General features: G+C 35.3%; 1 long non-coding RNA gene across 1 annotated transcript; it reads left to right on the forward strand.

Moving 5' to 3' along the window:
• Nucleotides 1-2,598: 2,598 nt before the first annotated feature.
• Nucleotides 2,599-25,867, forward strand: LOC128314501 (uncharacterized). Its single transcript, XR_008296225.1, has 3 exons — nucleotides 2,599-9,841; nucleotides 15,229-15,355; nucleotides 20,421-25,867. It is a non-coding gene; the product is annotated as an uncharacterized LOC128314501 (long non-coding RNA).
• The last annotated feature ends 751 nt before the right edge of the window (nucleotides 25,868-26,618 follow it).

Raw genomic sequence — 26,618 nt, forward strand, 5'->3', positions numbered from 1 at the left:
TGCTCAACCTACTGAGCCACCCAGCGCTGCTATTTTATTGGAGGACTTAGGGGGAAACTAAAGAAAATTTTGAGAGGTAAATGAGAAGTTACTTCAGTTTAATCCTTTATAACTTCATGGATTTCCACCATTTTGGCTGGTAAAGCTTTTGGTTTACTCAAATATTCATCCTTGTCCCAGAGTCCTTTCTGCTCACAATTAATAGACAATGACTAATCCACATGAAGCACAGGCCTCATCAAACCCACAAACACTTACGGAATGAATGTAATAACTGGAGATGAGGGTAGATCAAAAATAGATTTAAGTTTTTTGAAATCTAAACTAATAGTGCATTTTTAAAAATTATTAGGGGCACCTGGGTGGCTCAGTCGGTTAAGCGTCCGACTTCGGCTCAGGTCATGATCTCGCGGTTCCTGAGTTCGAGCCCCGCGTCGGGCTCTGTGCTGACAGCTCAGAGCCTGGAGCCTGTTTCAGATTCTGTGTCTCCCTCTCTCTCTCTGACCCTCCCCCGTTCATGCTGTCTCTCCCTGTCTCATAAATAAACGTTAAAAAAAAAAATTAAAAAAAAATAAAAAATAAAAATTATTAGACAATGACATATTGTCTAGATGTCAAGATGTTTTGCCCTCCTTGGTGGAATTAGTATGGCCCTGCTAGAAATGCAATGTCAAATTCAGATCACAAATAGCTCTTTCACAGATTTTAGGAGACACTGTATAGACTGATTCTGAATTTTTGGTTTTAAGCAGCATGTTATATTTTCTAATTATTGTTTAAAAGGAGGATTGAACCAGGAGCCAAGGTGGAGAATTAGGACTAATGAATAGAAGTTAAAGAAAAATCAACAATAGAATATTGTAAAGAAAAACTTTCTGATGATCAACATTATTGCTTTAAGAAAATAATGAGGACTTATCTTTTCCTTTCTTTTCAGAAACTAGGTAAGATAGAAACCAAGAATATGAAATTATATATATACATAGATATAGATGATATAGATATAGATATATAGATATAGATATAGATATAGATATAGATATAGATATGGTATATGATATATATAAAAGGCCAGTTGACCAGAAAGAACGGGTGTAGAGAATCCATGATGCATGGTGTAGTTGGATATCAATGTTAAAAATGACTATATAGGGGTGCCTGGGTGGCTCAGTTGGTTAAACATTGGACTTCAGCTCAGGTCATGATCTCACAGTTTGTGAGTTCGAGCCCTGCGTCAGCTCTGTGCTGACAGCTCAGAGCCTGGAGCCTACCAGAGATTCTGTCTCCCTCTCTCTCTGTCCCTCCCCCCCCCCACTCTCTGTCTTTCTCTCCCCTTAAAAATTAAATAAACATTTAAAAATGTTTTAATGACTATATAAAACTAGCTATAATATCTTAGCACATGTCACATGCACAATGGTATATATACATCCACACAGTCTTATTTAAATAAAACTTTCAAAATATATTTTCATAATGATCTACAAAAGTAGATATAACTGTTCCCAAGTTATGTAGGAAGGTACTAAGGCGAAGTAAAATTATGAAAGGCAGTATGCGAAGGAATCAAATTTAAACTTGTTACTCCAAAAGCAATGAAACTTCTCAATCAATAATGTAGATTCTAAATACATAAGAAATTTACAACTTATATTTATAAAATCAAGATTTCCTCCCAGGTTATGCTCTGCATCAAATGCTGGGTATTCTTTTCAAATCAATTCTTTATTGAACATTTACTCAAGCAAGTGAGTGATATGTTCAAAATAATAATAATAATAATAATAATAATAATAATAGTAGTAATAATGGTGAAGATTTAAATGGTGTTTACAATGTATCAAGCACTGCTCTAATATGTGCCCTTAGCCAAATTTCACCATTATCCATAATAAATATAGATTTCAATATTAAAAATATATGTACAAATATCAGGTATCAGTATAGATTCAGAAATGTTTTTATGTCATTAACTCCATTTCATTAATTAAATAACCTAAGCTAAAAATAAGAAATGACATAAACAAATTTCTTAGAGTCCTATATGATTCACTATTCCCTGCTTATAATAATTTTCCATAGAGAAATTAAGTGGATTTTCTGTTGTGATTTTGTAAGTATTGGGGAAATGTCCTGTTTGCAAACTACTGAATGAGTATTTCTGTTTAGAACTCTTTATACTAATACCCTCTCTATTGAAAAGCATTACCCTTCTAATATCATGCCCTAACATACATTCCGCATTAAAATATTAGCTGATTATTAGCCAAAAATGGGAGAAAGTTGGGATTCTATTTCTTGTTTTATAGTATATAAACTTGCTAGGGAAAGGAAAGACCACCAGTTTCTTTTAGTATTTATTTCTTATCATCACAGTGCTGCATCATATATTTTTCCTTCTTAGGATTGTAGAACAAGCATCCAGTAAGCTCCTTAGAACATTCATTCATTCACTCATCCATACATTCCTTTATTTGGTACCTACTATGTGCCATGTGCTATTTCAGAAAGAAGGAATGCATTTACAAGCAAAAGAGACAAAGTCCCTGCCCTCATAAAACTTAGCATTCTGTTGTAGTTGTAAAGACAGTGCACCCATAAAAATATGGAATTTAATGCCACATCTTTAAAAAGTGCATTAATTAAAAAAATAAAGCAGTATAATCATTTTCCTCATAATTCTAATGTAAAGCATAATTGTAACAGGAAAGACAACAGGAAAGCTATGCCATTATTCTACCTGCAAAGTAAAGGTGGTATATGAATATGAATTTCTGGGGACTTCTCTGCAGTGTAACTCTATCATTTGCTGAGAGAAAGGAAATGCTTTTAATGTTTTAGGGTTTCATTTGAATTTCAGGAGACCTGCAATATCATTTTTGAGAAAATTCTTATTGATCAAAATCTTTTGTAAAGTGGAAGATTAACCTATTCAGCCTGTTATTTCCTATAAATTCCTGGCTTCCAAGGACTCTCCCTTCATACTCAGAGACAGCTTGCCAGGAGAACTTACCTGTATTTCCATGAATACAGGTACATATCTTTTCTTTTAAGTCAGTAGCAAGTATGTTTTCACTGTCAAAGAGTATTATCTTCAGAGAGGCAAAAATGCTGCCATCAGATAAGGCTTGTGCTGCCCCTTTGGGGTTTTATCAACAGAGGTTTTGTTCATTGAAGAGCTGCCCTCCGTTTTTTCTTCTATGAGACTTCACCAAAGTATTTTAGATTTGCTCTCACAATTAGTCTATTTGACTTTACATTCACTTGACTCTTGTAAATAATCTTAAACTATACTTAATCCCAGATTTGAGATTTATTATAGTTCCAGTGCCCTGAAAATCAGCCAAACTCCTCAGCCTAGGCGCTCACACAAGGAGAATACTAAGGACAGTACTAAAGTTGGATGGTCTGAATTTTCATGAAGAAGGACCTTTTGTTCTCCTCCCAGGAACTAAACAAAACGAGTCGCTAGGCCAACTCCCGGAGCCAAAGTTACAGAGTCAAGCAGAGGCCATTTAACTGAGAAATAGGCAGGTTTTTAAAGGGAAGAAAATTTTAAAAGAAAAACAACCTGTCCCTCTTACCTATACTCTTGGATCATGCTCACTTTAATGCTACCTGTGTTTTCTATAATAATTTCATTTTTTCTCCTTTAATAATTCATTTTGTGGAAATGTGGTAATGGCACACTACTTCAAATGTACTATTTATCCAATTCACACATTTCCCAACTTATACACCTTTTGTCCCATAATTGAATTCATTTTATGTCTACCTCTAGGTTATACCCCAGCCCAAGATTCTGAGGATCTGTAGGCATCTGTGACAGTGGATATTTATTTGGCCCCAGCCACACTTTCTGAAACTCATCATTATAGGCACTAGTCCAGTGCTAAACAGTGCCTTAGGTCTGATAGAGTAGGACCCGCCTTTGCCTCTGTTTCTGAGTTCTTGTTCAGCCTAATATTCAGTCCACTCTAGAACCGAAGCCTTTCCAAGCTCTTACTAATTCCTATCCCAGTGTCTGGAACTCTTTCCTAAATTTTTTACCAGTGTCCACATCATTGCTGCTTACAGAGTAGAATAGTAATACATTAAGGTGGGCATTCAGAGGGCTCAGAAAAGTCTAGAAAATTGTATGATTATAACATTATACTTCTAAAATTAGCTTCATTACCAATGTTTGCCTTCTAGAAATCTTGCATTATTTGACTTACAATAGTACATTATAAAATCAAAACATCTCATAAATTTTTTACTTTCATCATCAAATTCCTAATGACATTTGTTTCATTAATACCAAAGTGTTTGTTCTTTAAAGAACATAATCGGAAGGGAAAATTGTAATGATAGTCTGAAAAATAAATGCAAACTTTCAACTTTGTTTATATTTATTCAGATAATGCTTTCACTAGCTCAATGCAAAAGTGTTCGAAACCAAATATTTTGAAATGTAAGCATCTGAAAAACAGTAAAATAGAAACATTGCCTAATAAAGGATGTTAAGAAACATTCAGATATCTTTAAGAAATATTCCTATTTCTGGGAAATAATGTACTACATAGAAGTGAAAGTATGTCCTCTCATTTGACATGATGGATAGCCAAGATTTTATGTAATGGAAAACATAAAGATATTTCACCATGGCAAGGAACTAGTACCTTATCCCTTCATGTTCTAGTATTTCATTGCAAGGTTTATATTATCAACATCAAGCAGAAGAGTCTCACAAGTAGACAAGGAAAAGAATAAATGAAGAAAGAATATTGATGAGTGGTAATATGTAAGCAGGCAAATTTACAGAAGTATTATTTCATGCCATAATATTAAAATAATTCTGACTTTAATTGACCTTTAAGAGTTGAGTACCAGCCATGTATTTTATGTAATTATTTACACCCGGAAAATTCTATTTGTTTCAGTATTGTTTAAATAATAATGAAGACATTTGACAATTCCTAATAATGAGACATGAGAGACATTTTTCCTATGGATACTTGTGAAGAGGACACAATATTATAGCAAGCATCCCTTAAGAATATCCTTAGCATACATACAGCTATTTCTTTTAACATCCCTCAATGTAAAGCAATAGTTATACCATAAAAACCAAAAAATGCTCCATGAAAGAGGCTCTATGGAGATAGATGGATTTGTAAAACAATGTAGTGCAGGTATACATTTCTGTTGGTCCAGTTTAATCTAGATATAATCTACATTTGGAGCACTTTTCCAAATTTTTTTTTTTTTTTTTGGAAATCAGATATGGATGAGAATTGGGGAGGGGCGCTTGAATAGAACATCTCCAAAGAGAAATTCTCACAAGCACAATCTTTTGCATATAGATACAGCATTTTAACAAATTCCATGATACACAACATGGACTTCTTAGACTCTTGCTTTTCAAATTGTAGATCTGTACCCATTAGCTGTCCATGGATTAATTTCTTGGGCTGGAAATGGCAGTTTAAAAAAAAACCTGAAGGATTCAGGTAAGTTTCTCACAGTAGTGATGTAGTTTTGGAATCTTCCTTCATTTGTCCATAAAAACAGACCAGACAGGCAAACAAGAATAGCAAAACCAAAACTGCTGACAGCATCTACAACAAAACTTCATGAATCTCACAATGTGAGCACACAGAGAACCTACAATCACAAAGATCTACAATACCCCGATGGAATCAGCATCTGATTGGCAGCAAGTGGAGGAAAGGGAATAGGCTTGATGGCCCTACAACTAGTAAACAGCCGATCGCCATAGGGTACTCACTGGAAATTGTGGCAGGTCAATGTGACAATGGAAGCCAAAACCATGCAGGGTTTCTGCAATCATGGATAAAGTCAGGGTATTCAAATGTGATATGGTCTGATGATGCCTGAACTGTATACACTATTAAACTGTCGTACAAAACAATCTTCTAATTTTAGAAGTACAATATATATTATAATCATACAAAGAAAATTGCTTTTCTTTTAACTGAAATATTGCTAATTATGGCAGGGCAGCAATATCAAGGCTAGTCAGCCCTGAGAATTACCTAGAGTTGTACTGTACTTCATTGATTCTAGAGGCATTTTTTTTTCACATTTTAACATCTCTCAATCATCGTGGTCCTTACATTTGACAGTGTCTTAGAATTTTAGCACTTTTCCTCAGATCATAATACATTAAGTAAATAAATTATTTTTCATACAATTGATGGCACCTTAGATATGAAGACATACAGTATTTTCCTATTATCTGCGCAATGGCCCATCATAGGCTTTACCCATGTAGGGCCATTATTTTCTGGTCAAAGTCAAGAAGTTTGGCACAACAGAACTCAATGCTACCTCAATACAGAGATGGTAAAAATGATAAGCAATTACTATTGGAGATCAAGAAAAACTACTTCCTAGTTATGTAACGTTATACAGGAAAATTGAATTGTACTTTTTCATGTTTCCTAATTTTAAAAGTTCACTAGCTGAGACAGTAACATTTATAATTATGATTTATTGGTTGTTTTATAATGTTGGTCTTATGGAAGTTATAGGCAGAGTAGAAATCTGGATAAAATTGAAAGCAATATCCACAGTACTACAGCTATGTACATCACAAGTGCCCATTGCCATTATATGAATTATTTCTCTGATGCTAGTAAACAGAAGAAAACATAATGACTTAAGTTAATTAATATGTTAAAAATAGTATAAGGGCGCCTGAGTGACTCAGTCAGTTAAGCTTCCAACTTCAGCTCAGGTCTGTGAGCTTGAGCCCCGCATCGGGCTCTGTGCTGACTGACAACTTGGAGCCTGGGGCCTGCTTCGGATTCTGTGTCTCCCTCTCTCTCTGCCCCTCTCCCCCACTCGCACTCTGTCTCTCATGCTCTGTCTCTCTCTGTCTCTCAAAAATAAATGTTTTTTTAAAAAACTTTAATAGTATAAATAGTAATTATAACCTAGGTTACTGTTGTGACTATCATAGATTTTTGACATGATTATTTGATATGTTAGCAGCTAATGGGTTAGTCTGGGTCCAATCAAGAGACAAAAATCACACAGTAATTTAAACGGGATGTTTAATATAAAGAATTATTAAGTTATAGTAGGAGAGTAGTTATGAAAAGGATGTAAAGAGAATACTAAAGGATACTCTAAGGTTGAGGAAGTCCTTAAGGAAAGACAAATTTGGGGGGCACCTGGGTGTGTGAGTTAAGCATCCAACTCTTGGTTTCAGCTCAGGTCATGATCTCACCGTTCAGGTTCAAACCCTGTGATGGGCTCCACAACTGGCAGCATGGAGACTGCTTGTGATTCTCCATCTCCCTCTTCAGCCCCTCCCCCACCAATGCAGTCTCTGTCTCTCTGAAAATAATTAAATAAACTTAAAAAAAAAAAAAAAAAAGGAAAGGCAAACTTGGAAGAAGTTCTCCCTTCCAAGGCTGAGGTTCAGACCTAACGGGAAAAGGCATGATTGTAGCCCACTGGTTGGCAGGGACGTTTGCTGCACTGCTGGGCCAGAAGAGGTCCACATTGCTAGGAAAATAAGAAATTACCCTTCTGGGTGAGGAGAGCCACAGCTATCAGAGATTGTGCAAAGGGGGTAAGAACGAGGCTGTAGGAGAGAAGCATGGAGCATGCAGTGCCCACACTTGGCGGGCTGCAGAAAGATGGTCACCATGGCCAGCGATGCAAGATTCCCAAGGAACTATGCCCGCTGGGTCCAGGCTCTGGCCAAGTGCCACCGCGTGTCTTCACACATACAACCACTGACTAACCCTGCAGCAGAAGCAAGAGAAAGAAAAGCCACACACACAGGAGCCATGAAAAGCTACTCCCTGCTGCAATGTTTCTCCCACTCTGCTGGCTAAATTTACATCATGCTCCTTAGAAAGAAAAAACGTATTGTTCAGTATGGGCACTCAGAAGTAAAGGGTGAATTTGGAGTTGAGAGGCGATAAATTGATAACTGGCACTGCAAGCGATTAAAGACATCTTTGAAGTGTCTGCTGTAAGTGTAAGCCCTGAGTGAGATACTAGGAAGAACACCATCACTAGGAAGCTGTGTGGCGTAGCAGGAGTGGAATGAGAAGGAGAGGAACGGATGGACAGAAATTATGCTTATGAAGAATATGCCTAGAAACCCAGAGTCCCAGGTAGTTAGGGAAAACACCTTTCATTCGATAGTATTTTAGAATTTTAGGAATGCTACATATCATCTCATTTTTGATGTTCACAAGTATCCTGTGAAATTAGTTGAGTCATTACTATCACTGCGAATTTATAAATGAGGAAACGGTGGCCCAGAGACATTAATGCACTTAACCAGAGTCTCAAAGCTAGTGAATATCAGAGGATTTGATGTTCAAATTTTAGAAATGCATGTTTAGGACTGTGGAACTTACTGTGGCTTTGACAATGAAATTAGACTAGAGTTGTCTTAGGGTCCCATTACCCAGAAACATGTTGCATATTACAAAAGAGTCTATCAGCAAACATTTAAAAGTGTGCTCTACAAATCTAGCCATATCTGTAATCGGCTGGGACAGCTGCTACTTTTCTCTCTTCTGCAGTTCTGGATAATCCCCATTTTCTTCCAGAATTCACAATACACACACAAACATACACACCACGAACTGCCTGGGCACAAAGGTGGTGCCTATCATGGAAACTTTCAAAAGTCTAGCTGTGAATATATTTAAACTTTATAAAAATGATCCCTGGCTGTTTTTTTCTTTAATGCCTAATGTGCATCTATCATAGGAAGAATTAATGAAGCACACAAAAGTAAAATATGACAACTCACAAACGCTAATTAGATTTGCTAGGTATTAACACACCTGCTATATTCCCTGACTCATTGGGTTTTTTCCTTGTTTAAATAATTTTTAACGTCATGTCCTTAAATCCAGACTCAATGCGTATAGCCTTTCAAACTTACCTAAATCTTTAGGTCTGCTGAGTACACCCTCTCCGTTCTAAGTATTTAAATTGTGCCCGAGGCCAAAAAAACACAAAATTTATTCCAGCCTAAAATATCCAGGTAGTAAAAAGGAATACTCTTTCGTTTGAATAATGGATAACCTCCTCTATTTTCCAAGTCATTTTAAGTATTTTCTAAACAATAAATATCAACTGTGGGATTTTTTTTTATATCCTTCTTTGGGTATTAGTGGTAAAATTAAATTTCCATTGTTATGGCACTCACTGTCCAGTTTGGGGGTTATGTGCATCCTGTGCCTTCCCTCTCTTCGGCTCCCTACATAAGCATCTCATGATCACTAACGACCACTACCAGAGAGCGTCACGGTAAGTGTGTGTCAATAAAACTAAAAATCGCCACTGGAGAGGCTGTGACAAAAATTTTAGAAAGAAGCTGATACCACTGAATAATTTATAATTATCCTTTGTCTAGTAAACAACATCAGAAATAATTGTAAAATGTGTAGTCTTCAGACTCTTCCTTTGTATGAACAAATGTAATTATATAAGGAAGAGGAAAGAAGAGCATATTTTCTGTCGGTCCCCTTTCTTTCCTTCAGTATAACTTCCTTCACATCTGGATAAATCTTCTATTTGCAGCAATTTACAATTATGGCAACATTTGATGTAAGACTTGAGTTTTCTAAATTATTTGAAATAAAATATCTTAAAAAATTCTGGGACTCTAAATGTGTGAAGCATCTAATACGAGATTTCTTGACAGGAATTTTTCTAAATAACGTTTTGTTCCTTTTTTTTTTTTTTTAATCATGCTGTTTTAACCTTGAAGGACAATTTCCTGTGGTGTCTCTGTAAAGCTGCAAATGCCATGTCAGAAACAACAGGGAGCCCCAGACTGTGTGACGTGGAGTGAGAGGTACGTGGTATAAACGATGGGAACTGAAGTCCTCTGCCAGAGAATAGTAAATATTTTTTAGAACAAAGGTTATTACTACTGAGTGGAAGAAAATAACTCCACGTGTTCATGCTAAAAACAAAGACATTTAGACATTTGAAAATAAAAACTTAGCAAGAGTAATCTGAGGATGCAGGTGGATTTGGTAAAGAGAGCTAGCTGTTCAACCATCCTCTGGTCCATGTTCTACAGACGCTTCTCATCCGAGTCTGACAAATGGGGGACTGTGTCCCGCTCCTACCTATAGATTGACAGGTAAAGAAAATGTTAATGCGTTTGTTCATGTTGGATGATACCGCCTTTTTTTCTTTTACCATTTTTAAAGGTTGCAGATTTTCACCATGGCAAATTTTGATTTTGTTTAAACAGTTAAGAAAATATTTTCAAATCTTAAATAAATAGATATGTAGGATGTTACTTAACGTGTTTTCTGTTTGTAGGTAAATACCAATATTTGCAATTGACAAAAAATGACAACAAATACTCAGTATAGTCCCTCAGCTATTTATATTATATACAATTTTTTAAGGCATTTAGAATTTTAAAGCTAATGTATTTAGTGTCAGAACCTATGTCTGATGAAAACCACATCTTGAAACAAACATTTTTTCAGTCTTTTAAGCTATCTAGACTTCAGAATTATTATTAATTCTGAATAGGTCAGTTCTGATCGTTCTGGGCAAACAAACTTTGCAACTATCATCTGTTTTTCTTAATATTACTTGAGGAATTTTGGCAGAATTTTTAATGAGAAATCATTAGGATTTAATTCCCATACATAGGTATGTAATGATTAAAAAAAAATTAGCTTGCTTTCCTGGTGGATAATCTAATTCTCACCTTCTTTTGTATGTGCCTACTACTAATTATTTTAAAGTCAGAAAATTTTAAATAATTATTCAAAGTATATATAGGGGTCATTGTGAAAGATATGAATTAGGAAGCACATGGCAATTAAGATATGAATAGTTATGTTACTACAGATCATGAAGACAAATGCAATTTTTAAAGGCTTTTTCTTGTGCAAATCTATTCAGAAAAAAACACTTGGGTTCGGTTTATATGCACAACGTGCTTCACCCTTTCCTTGACTATTAAAACCACTAATTAGCAGCTGTTCGATTACTTAAAATAGTCAAGTTGTTCATGCTGTAGCTAAGGACAGAATGCACAAGTAAAAGAAAACTCATAGTAAATCCGTTATTTCCCTTGGAAGTACAAGTGTTAAATAGGATCTTATGTCTTGATTCATTGTCACAATGTGAGCCTGGATTCCACTAAGAAACTGTCATTTCACAAGTATTTGTCAAACCAAACATATTTTCTTTATACCATTACATATATTAGTAAAGAACAAAACTGAATTACTAAAATAACATTTATTGGCTGATTATATATAAATTTTAAATATTAAGTACGGTAACAATTTCCCTTTCATTGTTAGCAATGTTCCCCAGGAAAAATATTCTGCATTCTTTACAAAATTCTGCAGCAAAAACATAAATTCATGCTGAATTTCAGATTTATATATACATGAAATATTTGGGTGAAGTGGTTGAATTGGTTAAGTACTCTCTTCATAACTAATAACTAATGAAATATTTGCTTAATATTTTAATCGTAACTTTTTGCAGTATTTTTATTGTAGAAACAGCATCATTTAATAATATGTGGTAAAAATGAACAATTGCGATATGTTTACAACAGAATACATTTTGTTGATTTCGACTTGGTCATATAAAATATTTTCTTTGTCATTTTCTCATAGGTTCTGTATTTCTTGGAATCATTCATTTTTGCTAGTTGGGAAATTTGGATCAAAAAGTTATAAACCTAAAATGTAGCAGAAATTTGAAATTAGAAGCATTTGATAGGGCAATTAAATCTAGACTCTTCCGAATGAAGTGTCTTTTTCACATTTGGCAAATAAGTAACTTTGCCCCAAAAACTTTAAAAAACATTGAATTAACACAGTTTGGAATAATGAAGAAATAAAACTTGTTTGTGCCTTAAAAATGTAGAACTTGCATATAGTTTCATTTTTCAAAGCACAAAATATCAAAAGTAATTCACAGAATCGAAGGAACGTTATTTCAAGAAACTTTTATTTTTTTTATTTATTTTTTAACATTTATTTATTTTTGAGACAGAGAGAGGCAGAGCAGGAACGGGGGAGGGTCAGAGAGAGGGAGACACAGAATCTGAAACAGGCTCCAGGCTCTGAGCTGTCAGCACAGAGCCCGACGCGGGGCTCGAACTCACGGACCGCGAGATCATGACCTGAGCCGAAGTCAGCCGCTCAACCAACTGAGCCACCCAGGCGCCCCTTCAAGAAACTTTTAAATTAGAAAATGTTTGGCAGTCTTCTGACAGCAAAGAAAAATAGTAATATTTTCTCCAAAACTCTGTAGTCAAATATCACTTTTAAGCTCGTACAGTTCTTATAAAATAGGGACAAAGTAACCTTGAGGTACGTTATCATACATATGGTATACCATATATTCAACAATTCAGCAATTCAACACTCAACCATTAAGTTCAAAGATGTAATTAAGAAGATCGAAAAATGTATTCTTTTCCTTTTTCTCTTTTTCTACTACTTTAATTTCTTTTTATTTAATCACCATGTTAGATTAGCATAAACACAATTTTATGTATTCTCTGGCTCTCCCCTTCCTATGGAGAATATAAGATTTAAAGAAAAAGAAGATCAAGCTGCTTTTTTCTTCCAATTGCAGCGATTCCACAGCAATTCAAGATACAGATAAATCTATACATGCCTGTCTTGTTTTGAAAAGCTGAATTTAAACATCCACACACAGCTGGCAGGAGTGTAAACTGCTAAATCCAATGGAGAAAAGTAATTTTACTTTACTTGGTAAAGTTGAATATATGCATACCGTATGGCCATTCCTGTGTATAAAATACTCTAGTCTGGCAAAATTCCTCCTCCTGTGCACTGGGATGCATGCCCAAGTTCATAGCTATATTGTCCACAGTAGCAAAAAACAAACAAACAAAACTGTAAATAATTCGAAAACTCCAATGACAATGGATAAAATAAATAAATTGTGGCATACTTAGACACTGGAACATTTTATGGAGTGGAAAATCAATGAACTACAGTAATGGGCATCAACCAGAAAAATTATTTTAAAAAAACAAATATTAAATGAAAATTTAAGTAATGGAAGAATACAATATGATTCCATTGACTTTAATTTCAAAAACAGGCAAACCACATACACATTGTTTGGGAACACATTCAAATGTGGTAAAATTACAAAGAAAAGCAAGGCAATGATTAGCACCAAATTCAGGTGATTAGCACCACCTCTAGGAATGAGGGAAAGGGATGCAAGGTTAAGATCATTTGCATTCAGGTGATTTCTAAGATGCCTACCATGTTTTGTTTTTCATTGTGGGTGGTGGATACACAAGTGCTCAGTTTTTTGTCTTTATGTATTTTGTTTGTTTGTTTTGTTTTTTGTTTTGGGGTTTTTTTTGTTTCACTTTGGTTTTGGTTTTTGGTTTTTGGTTTGGGTTTTCACAACCTCACTCGGTTTTTGAGATTTACATATGTCACGTATTTCACAATGAAACAAGGAAAAGAAGGGGAAAAGAAATTAAATTTAGTCACATAACTGGTTGGCAAATTGCTACTGACTTTCTGATTGATTTCAAAGAGCTTTTTAACTAACTTTTTGTCTTCCCCAAACCAATAAACAAGCAAACATGCAAAAAAGTGTGTATGTTAGGGTGCAGAGTGAACCAAGACAAGTATTAATCTTAATGGACAAGGAATTATATCTGAATTTGTCAGGACGAAATTACAATACAGATGAGAGTTTAGGGCAGTCATTCTCAACAAAATTACAAGGGATCTCAGCCAAGAAAAGGACAGAAGAAGCTGAGAGCGATGATACTCCCTGAGGATAAGTGTCTGAATGGTTGGGGCAGGGAGAATATAAAAAAGTCATTCCCCCAATTATGTCATCTACTTAAAAGAATAACATTCTCTTCGTGCTCCTTTCCTTCATCCCCACCAATCTCCCACTGCACCCTCTATAACGGCGTTAATATGTACACGTGAACATTTTTTCTTTCAAATTGAAGAGCCCATCATCACATTTATTCACACCTTGAGCAGTTATTTACTAAGCACCTACAGTGTGCCAGGCACCAACTTTCCAAATAAAGCCGTGAACAAAACAAACAGAAAACCAAAATTCAAAAGCATCTAAATAAAGCAGAAGCCATGTATCTGATAGGATTAACACCACTGTTTGGTCTGTTAATGGAAAAACACATTTGTTTGTTTTAAATTAAAATATTTAAGGTTTAGACACCCACATGGACACCCACAAATCTTTTGCTATACAGTCTAGTCCTTTGAGTATTTACATAATGAAGTAGGGATAAGAATGAGCTATCAATTATAAACAATAGGAAGGATGCAGCAATACACTCATTACCTACATGTGATATGATCATGTATCTGGATTGGAAGTACACACGAGCCTTAGGAAACAGGCTCTCTTATCCCAGCCATATTGCAGGAATTGGGTTCCACATCCTTCTCTGACATGAGATCATGGATAGTTACAGGCCAGAGAAAGAGGCACTATTGGGTATACAGGCAAATGTGTGGGTCCACAGATTTTAAAAGTGAGCTGAGTTAAACTACAGTAGTTCCTGGTTTCTCATTATGTTTTAGGAGGAAAAATAAGGAAGAAAGGCTCCTAGTTGTCCCTTTTAGCCAGAATAATCATTTCAAGGGTGTGGCCAAATGCATACATCCACGAAATATTACATTCCTCTTCTGATTCCTCTGGCTTCCCCGGACCTATCTATCATCTAAATGGAGCCAAGATGGCAGCAAGAAAGTGTGGGTCTCAACAGCAGCTATGACAATCATATCCTTTACTAGAGAGACAGCACCACATAGAGGCTTGGAGCACCGACTCCATAGCCACACTGCTCGAATGTGAGTCCTGGCTCCACAGCTTACTGTGTGACTTCAGAAAAGATAGTTAACCTCCCTGTGCCTCAGTTTCCTCATCTGTAAAATGGAAACCATAACAATACTAGAAACTACCTCAGAGAATTTTAATGAGGATTAAATGACTTGATATTTGTGGAGCACCTATAGAAACGTAAGTGGTATGTGAATATTTGATAGTAATTCTTAAAAAGTTATACTTCACGAAAGGCTGTGTAATGATAGTGAACAAAATGTTTAAGCATCCTTCACCTAATTGCCAAGGTTGTTCCTGTTTTGTTTTCTCTTGTTTTGGTATTAGCATTAGGGTTAGTTCTTTTTTTTTTTTTTTTTTTTTTATTCCCAGGAGAACTATAAACAATCTTAAATACTGATTGAACCGGGAGAAAGCCTCAATTATTAATCTAGCCTTATTCAGTCTGATTTTTCCACTGATTTCTAACAAGATCCTTATCTCAGAATGGAAATCACTGGTAAGTGTTATGATGGAGTATAGTTATTTTACATGTGAATGGTGCACATACTCTTTATCAGTAGTGCCCACAACCAACTGTGTGTGGTTCCAGAGAAAATCTCCTCACCCCCAAAGGTGACTGATGCACATACCGAACATGTAATCACAGTTTGATTCTCTCCCTCCTCCTTACTGTAAGTAGGCCAACAGAGCTTGGGATGAATTGAAAACATACATCTATTGATGGTAACTATACTCAGCCTTTTCTTAAAACAAGCCTGATCATTTCCCTTCCTCCAGGAGCATCCAAAGCTATTCAAATTCCCCTTCGTGTTTCTATTTTTGTAGACTGTAGAACAATGGCTAATCAAACTTTATCAAGATAAACATGAAAAAGTCCACCTGCTTGAATCACTCCCATGAGCCCATATCCATATTTTTAATAGAAGCCAGTATAAATAAGATAGGTAAAATAGGTCATATATAATTCCAATCCCATTCATGAGGGCCCCCTCATGACCCAATCACCTCCCAAAGGCCCTGCCTCCTAATACCATCTCACTCTCACTGGGGGTTAGAATTTTAAGATATGAATTTGGGGAGACACATTTAGTCCATAACAACCATTTAAGCACAGGCCCCTTACCACCTGAGCACTCCATTTCATCCCTTCAACCTGACATGCACCAGGTCTCATAAACTGACCTCAATTTTAGGAAATACTGTAAAGAATTGGTCACTGTGTTATAAGCCTAATTCAATCTAACTCCCTTTGAAACATCGCATATTACAAACAAACTTGCTAACTGCTACAGTAATCAGTGTTTTACAGTGCACCCTTGGAATTAGGCTTCACAAAAATTGTGGCATGTCAATTAGCAACTTGATACCAATAGTGTGCATTAATAGAAAAGCAAATGCAAAATGGTTAACTTGCATTCTAACTGTTTTAACATTACATACTTAGAACACTTTAGCACAGAATACCTAAGAGTGTATTTTACTTTGAAATCTCCAGGCAGTGTTGTTAAGGCATTTTCTTCAAATACAGTTTCACTGATCACAATTTTATTGATTAGATCATGTTCTTCCCATATGAACCATATCCCAATGCATCTTCTGAGATTTCTAATATTGGTTTCTGTAGAAAAGGGGAAAAATCATAAAACATTAGCAAAATAACATGAGAATCTTTATTAGATTTTTGGGTTATTTTCTTCATAATCTTTTATAGTTTTTCACCCACATCTAAGTTAGCAGCGTTTTAAAAAAAAAATCATATTGTCTGCAGGGAGTCTTTCTAAAGCATTCAACTTAGTTTTCCTAGAAACAACCATTTTCCCTTCCAATTCTTATTTCATTAGTTTATGTAACATTTAATGCCATTACATAATTACAATAACAACTAGCATAAATTGGTTTGGAAACAAACACAACTGATTTTTGGCAAGCCCCCAACACTGACTGGTGGGAGCAGATATGTAGAACTTAAACTGGAAGGAAGCCTGTTAGCTCTAGTGAATACTCTGTGGCTTTGGGTCAGTGTGTTTTACAGAGGGAAGAGAGAGTTTGGGTTAATGCACTGAAATGAGAAAACATATGTTCAAGTTAACTGTTCTGTCACTTAACCTCATTAACTACTAGAAAAGTTCATCTCAAATAGAATATTAACATTTTAGCATTGTTACCTTATTAAGTGACACAGAGAAAGTTGTAATAATGGTATTCTTTACAAACATAATTTTTAAAACAAAATTGTATTAGAATCTCTTGGCTTAAAACAAAGAGGTTCAATGGGACGCCTAGATGGCTCCATCAGTTGTGTCCAGCTTCAGCTCAGGTCATGATCTCACGGTGCATGGGTTGGAGCCCAGCATCGGGCTCTGTGCTGACAGCCCAGAGCCTGGAGCCTGATTCTGTGTCTCCCTCTCTCTCTGCACCTCCCCCACTCACGCTCTGTCTCTCTCTCCTTCAAAAGTAAATAACCATCAAAATAACAAACAAACAAACAAAAACAAAGAGGTTCTAGGTCTGGGGCAGCAATATTAGATCTATCCTGTCCCCAACTCAAATTTGCAAGCTGACCATAGGCAAACCATGATACAGACAAATTTTGTTTCATCTGTTTTGCCCTCCATCTCTTCTCTTTCAAAAACCATTATTTTTATCACCCTTATCATTTATTACTTCTTTCAATCCCCTGATCAATATTTTAATATGCTTCCTGGATGGTCAAATGCCCTTAACTTTTACATCCAAAATTTTCCTCCTCAAAGTTCTCCCACATCAAAGCTTAGCTATTCCGTTTTAGCTCCTCAGATTCTGTCTTTGCCAGGTGAATAGGTTAAAGGTTAACAAAGTATATCAGCATGAATACATTAATGTCAATAACATGAAGATGTAGCATGTGCTTGTGAGTTAGTGTACTACCCTATGATGATAGCATATGGATTTTAATAGAAATATTATGGAGATAATCTCTCACCCAAAAAGGTGTGATTAATGGTAGGGATCTCTTATCTTTAGAGCTTAGTTCCTTGTACCCAAGATATATGTAAAATTATCCCTACCAAAGAAGCAGGGTGACTTCACAAGCTGTATCTAAAACTCAAAAGCACCTTTATTTTATTTTGATCTAGAAAGTCAGTCTGTGTATGTGTGTATGTATGTGTGTGTAGGTGTGTGTATTTTTGGCATACTTGTTAAAGTATAAGTTTTCAATGGAAAAGGAGCATGCTATATATAACTTCTAGAGGAGTACTGATCTCATTTTAGGTCCAGCCAAAGAGGTTATTCTTAATAGAATAGTTGGAGACACACCCTTATGAACAGGCACCTAGTCAACTATAACCCACAAGCCACTGACACCATGTTTCCCCCCAAAATTAGAAGCAAATATTGAAGCAAACAAACCCCCCAAAATGAAAAGCTCTCCTATTCCTGAAATCATTATTATACTATATGTTAACCAACTTGGATTTAAATTAAAAACAAAAATGTAAAGCTCTCTACTCCTATATAGTTTGACTGAAACTCTTCCCCATAAATCAGGGGTAGGAAGACTTCAGCCTCAGGCCATGCCAGTTCATGGCAAGTACAGTTAAATGTTCATCATCCCATTTATTCAATAATTCTTAAGCATTTCTCAAGCTTCCTATTTTCTTCCTTTTGCTTTTAAGTTACACTAACTGCATTTTTAATCTAAGAAAAAAATAATTCCACAAATTTTGACTGAGGCAATGTCACTTTTACAGGTTTATCATTACCTCCTTAAAGTAGAATTATTTTTTAAAGTTCTTTTCAATCATTCAATTATTTTTAATAACATTTATTACAGATTTTTATACCATCAATTTTGTTTTTAAAATATTTGTCATTTAACCTTTTCTGTCAGAAAGTTCTAATTTAACTAACATACCAAAAATATGCACATGCCTATTTATATGGGCTTTCTAAATCAAAATAAAATAAAAGTGTTTTTTCCTAGCTTTAAATGTAATTCCTGAATTTTCCCTGGTTCTTTAGTGAGATGGTTTTGTGGTATACCTTCTATGCTAGGAATTAGGAGTCAGCCCTAATGATTGGGTGCCTTCCAAAGTATGCTTCTGAACTTAGTTTCTACAGTTTTGGACTCTTAAAGAAAGATTATATGTTTCTGTCAGTGTAAGCTACTAAAGAGAATTGTAGAGTTGACATTTTCTAAAGCCTCTTTCAAAATGTATTGACACTGTGGTTGATGGCCTGTGTTACCAATGGTTTGTAAGCAAGATTTACAAAGATCACCGATTATATACACAGTTCATTTTAGAAGACTATTTAAAGGTTTTTGAATGGTAAAAGAGGTAGATTTCTAAAAATATTTAATTAGAGGCTCTTCCAATACAAAGAGGCAAGTTAAAGAGTTCATTGATCCAGATTTCTGCATTCAATCAGGGTCAGCCTTTCTCTGATTGTTTCATTGCGTAAATAAATTAATCCTTGGAAAATCAGAGAATGACAGCTAAAGGGACAATTACGTATAATTACGCCAATTAACTAAGGTGTTGCCATTTTTTTTTGCACCTACCATGAATAACAATACATTCATGTCTCCCAAGATGAGGCTAGAATCTTAGAAATAGTAGTCTTTTTCTTTCATGCACACACCTACACTGTTAAAGTGAATTGGATTTAAGAAGATTTAACTGTAAATAACATTTGGAATTTTTGTTTTCTGTTGTTGTTTTTCTCCAGTGTGCCTCTATGTTTCCAGTTTGGCAGAGCAATGGGTGCAAAAGGTGTTGGGGAGACTAGAGTGAAAATGACTTTGAGTAAAACAAAATTGGAATTAATAAAAAGATCAAAGAACCATAATCTTTGGGTTATGAAGAAACTAAGAAAATATGGCTCCCCTTAGAGATCTTATATTCAAGTAGGGAGACCCAGAAATAAACAATGGACATAATAAGAAAATAAATTAAATTGGGTGTTGTAAGATGATGAGTGCTTAAAAAAAAGTAGAGCCAGGAAAAGATTAGGGGAATTTGCAGCTTTAAATGCATTCTGCAAAGAACAAGGAAAAACAATACTTAACTTTAATTCTTGGGGTGGAGATAGAAGGGTTCAGAGGTCCTGGCAAAAGAGCCTTAAGAGAATTTTGGGTAAGCCCTTGCTCTTAACTAAATAAGGAGAGAAATAACCAGTCATGCCCTCCTCTTGCTTTCCCTTTACCCATTCAGCAAATACTGGCAACTCTCTTAACCTCAGTCCTCTGTACAAACAATACTGAAATGGTACAGGCATATCAGTGAAGATTCACTTTTTGTATATTTATTTTGAAAACGTATAGACACATACAAAGAAACCCTGTATCCAGGATCTTCTCACTGCAAGGCATTGTGCTGGCTATTTTCCCACACAATACTTGTACACATGTCCACTCTAAGGGTAGTTCTTGAAAACAAGCTCTCTGTGTTATACATTTCTGTATCTTACTCAAGAATTATTTGTTGACTGAATAAATGAACTCATTCATTCATTCATTCATTCTTGAACATTGGATTTGGCCCATCAAATAAAAATTTTTTTTCTATCATGCTCCAAAGGAGACAACATCAAGTTCAATTCAGAGCAAATGTAACAATTTAGAGGCAACTGGCAGTTATTTTCCATTCCCATGAATCTTAAACCAAGGAGAAAAGACTTCGGAAGAAAGTAAGTTTCTCCTCTCCTTTGCACTCTCTTTGCATGGCAAGCAAGGATCATATGTATTCTTGATCTTGCTTTATGAACACACAACCTACCTGGTTTTATATATATATCCTGCACATATAAGGATGTGTGTGGTATGTAGAAGATTCTATGCAGAGAGAATTTCAGATACTTTGATAGTAAAATGGCCACTTTTATGGTTCAAAAATTATCACAGTTTCTTCAATTATAATTTACTCTTATAATAGAACATGTTGAGAAGCTGGATCAATAGATATAATAATATAATTTAGTATCTTTGTGACAATAAGAACTTAGATGTTGGCAAATAATCTTATCATAAATATATTTCAACGTTATTATATTGTTAATAATAACAATAACTAGTATTTATTGAGTCCTTGTATGTCATTTATGACCTTCAACCATTTACATATATTATCTCATTTAATTCTTAAAAACAACCTGGTAAGGTCACCTGAGTGGTTCAGTTGATTGAGCTCAGGTCATGATCCTAGAGTCGTGGGATCAAGCCCCAATGTGGGCTTTGTGCTGAGCATGGAGCTTGCTTGGGATTCTGTCTCTCTGTCTCCCCTCTCCTCAACTCATGCTCTCTCTTTTCTCTCTCTGAAATAAAAAATATATATATTTAAAAAATTCTTAAAAACAACCTGGTAAAATAGATATTATTAATATTTTTCTTTTAAAGATGAAGAAATTGGTAGGTAGAAGGGTGTCCATGGTTTCAGGCTAGTATACAGGACAGTTGGGACCCCTGAGATGGATTTTTATTGCTCTAAATTCCATTCTTCTTTTTTTTAATTAATTAATTTATTTATTTAGAGGAGGAGAGAGAGAGAGAGAGAGTGTGTGTGTACACATGAGCAGGGGAGGAGCAGAGAGAGAAAGAGAGTGAGAACCCCAATCAGGCTCTGCGCTGTGCCCAACATGGGGCTCAATCCCACAAACAGTGAGATCATGACCTGAGCTGAAATCAAGAGTCAGATGCTCAACTGACTGAGCCACTCAGGTGACCCTGTAAATTCCATTCTTTAAACATCAGTATATGTTGTTTGTACTTTAATAAATAGCTATGCAAATGCAAGCTATTTTATAGAGCAGCTGAGAAAGTCGTGATATGCCTTTGAGACTTCAGGAGAACTCTAAAGGGATTACTTAATCTATATTTACTCTCAATTTTCTATTGTCTCGAACTGGCAATATGAGAATAATTCTTGTCTCTTGTTTCTTCTCCTAGCAATCAGAACGATAGCAACTTTGCATTCATTGAACCTGATGCAACCGAAGAGAGTAAGATTTTTTTTACGTACATTTTTATAATTTATGGGGTGCCTGGCTGGCTCTGTCAGTAGAGTATGCAACTCTTGATCTTGGGGTTGTGAGTTCTAGTCCCATGTTGGGTGTAGAGATTACTTAAAAAAATAAAATCTTTAAAGTACCTTTTATTTATTATTTTATTAATTTTTACTTATTAATTTATTATTATTTCTTTTAAAGGTTTTCCAAAGGAGGATTTGGTGCCTTGGAAATGTTCGGATTTAAATTATTTAATTTTCTTTAATACATTCATGTTGACTAATTCCAAATGACTAGTAATCCCTTATAAAATCAGCAATACTGTTCAACCTAGCTTGGCAGTTTTTAGGTGATAAAGACACAGGATATTCCTAACAAGTCAAAATGAAAATGAAAAGTATATGAAGTGTTTTAAAATGCTAAATCTCTGAATCTAGTTTAGCTGATACTGTTTGTGCCCTAAAATACATCAAATATGATAGTACACCCATGAAGTTCTGCTGAAATGCAATAGTTCATCTTACTCAAGAAGATTAAAAGACACTGGAGAGGGTTTCTGCCTCCAGGATCAGAGCTGCAGTGCCCACCCAGGGGAACTCCGTAAAAGCTGGCCCTCAGGGGGGTTTGTCTTAGAATCTACCCACCTTCTGTTTCTTGGGGCACTGTCAGTCTAACCTTTATCTACCAGCTGTCTCCTGTTGATTCAGCACTGCCAGATTAGTATACTCCCTGAGAAGGAAATATTGAAGAAACTCTCATTTGGGACAGAATTCTGTGCCTGTATGAGTTTTACCAGGCAGTGTGGTGATTACTGGTGCTTTGCACTGATTTTTTTCTAGCTGTAGTCCTCATTTGCTTTCCAAAGTTCCACAGGGAACCACAGCCTTTTGAGGGGAATGGGGACCTCTTCTAATCCTAGTATCTTATTTGCATATGCCATGACCCCAGTTTGATGAGCTAGAGAGCATATTCACAGATAATGATTGGTGGTCACTTGAATGTTCTTAAGCAGACAAATCCAAATGTGATTCACCACCACCAATTGCATCAGCTTCTAGGTTATAGAAAGGGATCATAAACCCTCACTGGCCAATCCATGTGAATGAATCATTATATTAATGGTCTCTTCAGCTGGTTAATAGTCAAATACCAGATGCTATAACCTGTTGAAGCTCTTTCAGAATTCCAGTCAAAACTTGGTCTGCTAGAAACTTATATCTATTCCACCTCTACTTTGGTTTTATGTCCAGGGTATGTGATACAGCATGGAGTTCCCAGGAAATTGGATCAACCTATCTAGCCCACTGCTGAATTCCCTTACTTGCCCACTTGTAGAGAGTTAATTCTGTTATCAGAGAATGACATCAAATAATATCTAAGGATTCCTTGATGGCAGAAGAAAGCAATATCTAATGCTCTAATGCTCTTTAAGACAGAGAACTTTCACCTGGGGGCCACAGGTTCTGTGGGAATCACTGGACCATCCCAGATAAAATGTGTCTTCCCAAAATCCATTCATGATATCAGTGGCTGATTCAGCACTTCACCTTTGTTTCTCTGATCCTGAGTTAGCTGGTTAATCCTGATCAGCCTCTCCTGTTTATAACTTGCTGCCTGCCCGCCATTTCGACTACAGTCCCTTCACACCCCCCATTATCAATGTTTAATCCCCCAGTCCCAACTCGCATCTGATTTCATAACTTAAAACCCTGATAATCTTGACAGACTCTAGTATCTAGTATCAATGTCTCCATCGTTTCTTAATGCCAGTCCCTTCCCATCTCTAGCATCTCACTGGTTCCTACTAAGGCTTCAACTAAGTCCCTGTTTATAATACTATGTAAGTGTAAATAAAACCAAAATAAGTCTGTCTCCCTTTTCAGATAGAATTACAAGACTTATTTATTAAGTATGTCTCTAAGGATACATTCATAAAAGGGAAACTGCATTCATGATTCTGCAGAAAGGACTTTCACATTCATTGATTAATTCAACAAACAATTTTTGAGCACATACTCTATGGCAATTATTTTAGATGAACATACATTAGACTTCAAAATATCTCATTCTTTTTGCCAATATTAGGCATTAATCTTTCTTGAACACTGGGTATTGGAATAACCAGCTGCTACAGCTAATATTAGATGTGGGTCTAAACAATGCCCATTAAAATAGTCAGCTCGCCCAGATAATGTAAGACATTAGTCATCTCTTAAACATTTAATATTGAAAAAGGGAATTCTCTTAGCTAATGCTAGAGGTTAGTATTTTCTTGAATATTTGATATTATAAAAGCCAACTCCTCTGGCTAATGTTAAGCATTAATAGTTTTTTAAATATAACCTATGAGTGATTTATCCATTCTGTCCATTACTCTTTAATTGCAACTGGCACATCCATGTGTAATCATTTAGACAACACACAAAAGCCAGCAACAGACAATACGCAGGTATTTAACCACACCATCTTTCTATGGGTCTCGTTAATCCCTGCTCTTCTGTTTGCCCTGGGTTCTTAACACTGATTCCTTCCTCCTTGTTGTCATTGCTGTCTGTATTGTTTTTTGATATTGAGAGAAAATCTACATAGAATGAAGAGCATAAAATTCACTAATCTAAGTGTGCAACAATGACTTTTTTTACACCCAAATAACCAACACCTCTTAGATGAAAAAATAGAATATTTTTAGCGTCAACATTTCTAGGTTATTTTCCATCCCCCATTCTTATCCTTTGAGCTGTCTTCCTCCTTATTTTGATATCCTGCATGGACTTTTATGGCTCGTAAACTTCAGCTTCCATCATCCCATCCTATCTTGACTTGCTTTAAATTCTCTCTTGGATTAATTTAACTTGCAGCTCCCCATAACAGCTACCTCCCAGCCAGGAACAATTTGCTCTAAGTATTTTGCAAGCAAATTTCAGCACTGGGAACATCTAAGTATGTATAGCTAATCTAATATCATTTGCTTTTAAGTTTATACCTACATAATTTGGGGAAATTTTTATAAACAAATGTGTCAGTCATAGCTGGTCTTCCTACCACCAACAATGCCATCATGCACATATTCTCAGAAAACAAAGAAAATCATTCACATTCTCAAGGAGGATTTCTGAGCCTCGGGTGGGTACTGATTTCTCTTTGGACGATTGTAATTTACAGCCTATACTCAGTCTCTGTAATGTTTTTAATCAGCCCTTACACTTTTATCATTTCAGACAGAAATGTCATCTTTTGTTCCAATTCAGTTTTGGTTTTACGTGGTCAAACTTTGTAATATACCCCCTTGTTTTGAACATTGTTATATGAAAAATAAACTAACACATTGAAATTTATGGAGTGCATATTGAAATAGCTTAATTAACTGTCATTTAGGAGAACAAAAGTGCATTGGTTTGCAAGATTTTCCAAAAATGTATCCCCGTTAGTGGAAGTCTCACTTAAATAATACTTCTGTGTTTTTGTAACGGTATCAATTTCTCTATTTGTTAGACACTTACAGAAATACAGCAATACAGAAATACAAACCTTCACTCTAAACAGATTCTCATCTATTCACATTAAAGTAACTTCAGAAAGGCAAATTATGTATATATGATTATAATTCACATAACCAATTACAGTTTCCATAACATTAAAATAATTCTTCGTAACCTTTATATACATAGAAGGTATTAGGCCTGAATGTTAAGTACTCAAGTGTAGTTATGTAAAATAACATGACAATTGTGAAATCTGTGTTATTTTAACCAATCTTAAAGAGGTAATTGTATAATCAATATCTTAAGTTGATTATGGAACTATGAGCTACCCGAACAGACTTAGATGATTGGCTGAATCAACTTGTTTCCTCTGATATAAATTGAAGTTAAAGCCTATGTTTGAAAGCAAGAAATATAAAGAAAACCTAAGAAGCTTTTAGGAAATTAAATAAAAATTCATTGAAAGCATTAGCATTCAGTAATTACTCCTACCAGAGATCTGTTTGTTGTCTGTCTTTTATTATTTTTAAGATATTATAGATGACTGAGGGGTTGTGGGAGGGAGGATGGGCTAAATGGGTAAGGGGCAATAAGGAATCTACTCCTGAAATCATTGTTGCACTATATGCTAACTAACGTGGATGTAAATTAAAAAAATAAATTAAATTTTTAAAAAAGATCTTATAGATGACCCAGATGATCTTTGTATATATCCTTTTCTCACTGCTAAATGATTGAGAAAAAAATTCAACTTACATCTGAATGTGTCCACTACAGACAATTTTTCAAACACAATCCATATTTGGAATGATTTTCCATTGTTAAATAGATTTCTTAAATTATATTGCAACCCCAAATAGCAAAAATATAACAGGATGCTAGCTTCCAATGTGCCTTATAAACCAAGGTTGCTACAGTTAAAGTTCATAGGTTTTTCAACATTATTTCTGAAGTTTTTGCTTATTATTGTTTTTTTAACTTTTATGACCATGACTCTTGGGTGAAGGATTTAAAATACCCTGGGTCAGTTTTGCATGGTTTCTCTGTGTGTATTAATAATGCAAATATGTAATATGGATGGATACCTGCACAAGCACCTATCAAGATTAACCAGCTAAAGGTACTGATTAATCAAACACTTTTATCTAATGCAAACACTAAGTACCAGAGCTTGTCAGTTCTGACTTAGCGTAGGCATGACCTGGAAATTTATTAAAAAATGATGTTCCAGTCCCACTTCTGACCAATTAAGTTAGAATATTTTCAAGTAAGGGCCAGGCATTTGCATGTTTT

Source organism: Acinonyx jubatus, chromosome A1, assembly GCF_027475565.1.
Source record: "Acinonyx jubatus isolate Ajub_Pintada_27869175 chromosome A1, VMU_Ajub_asm_v1.0, whole genome shotgun sequence".
Taxonomy (NCBI): Eukaryota; Metazoa; Chordata; class Mammalia; order Carnivora; family Felidae; genus Acinonyx; species Acinonyx jubatus.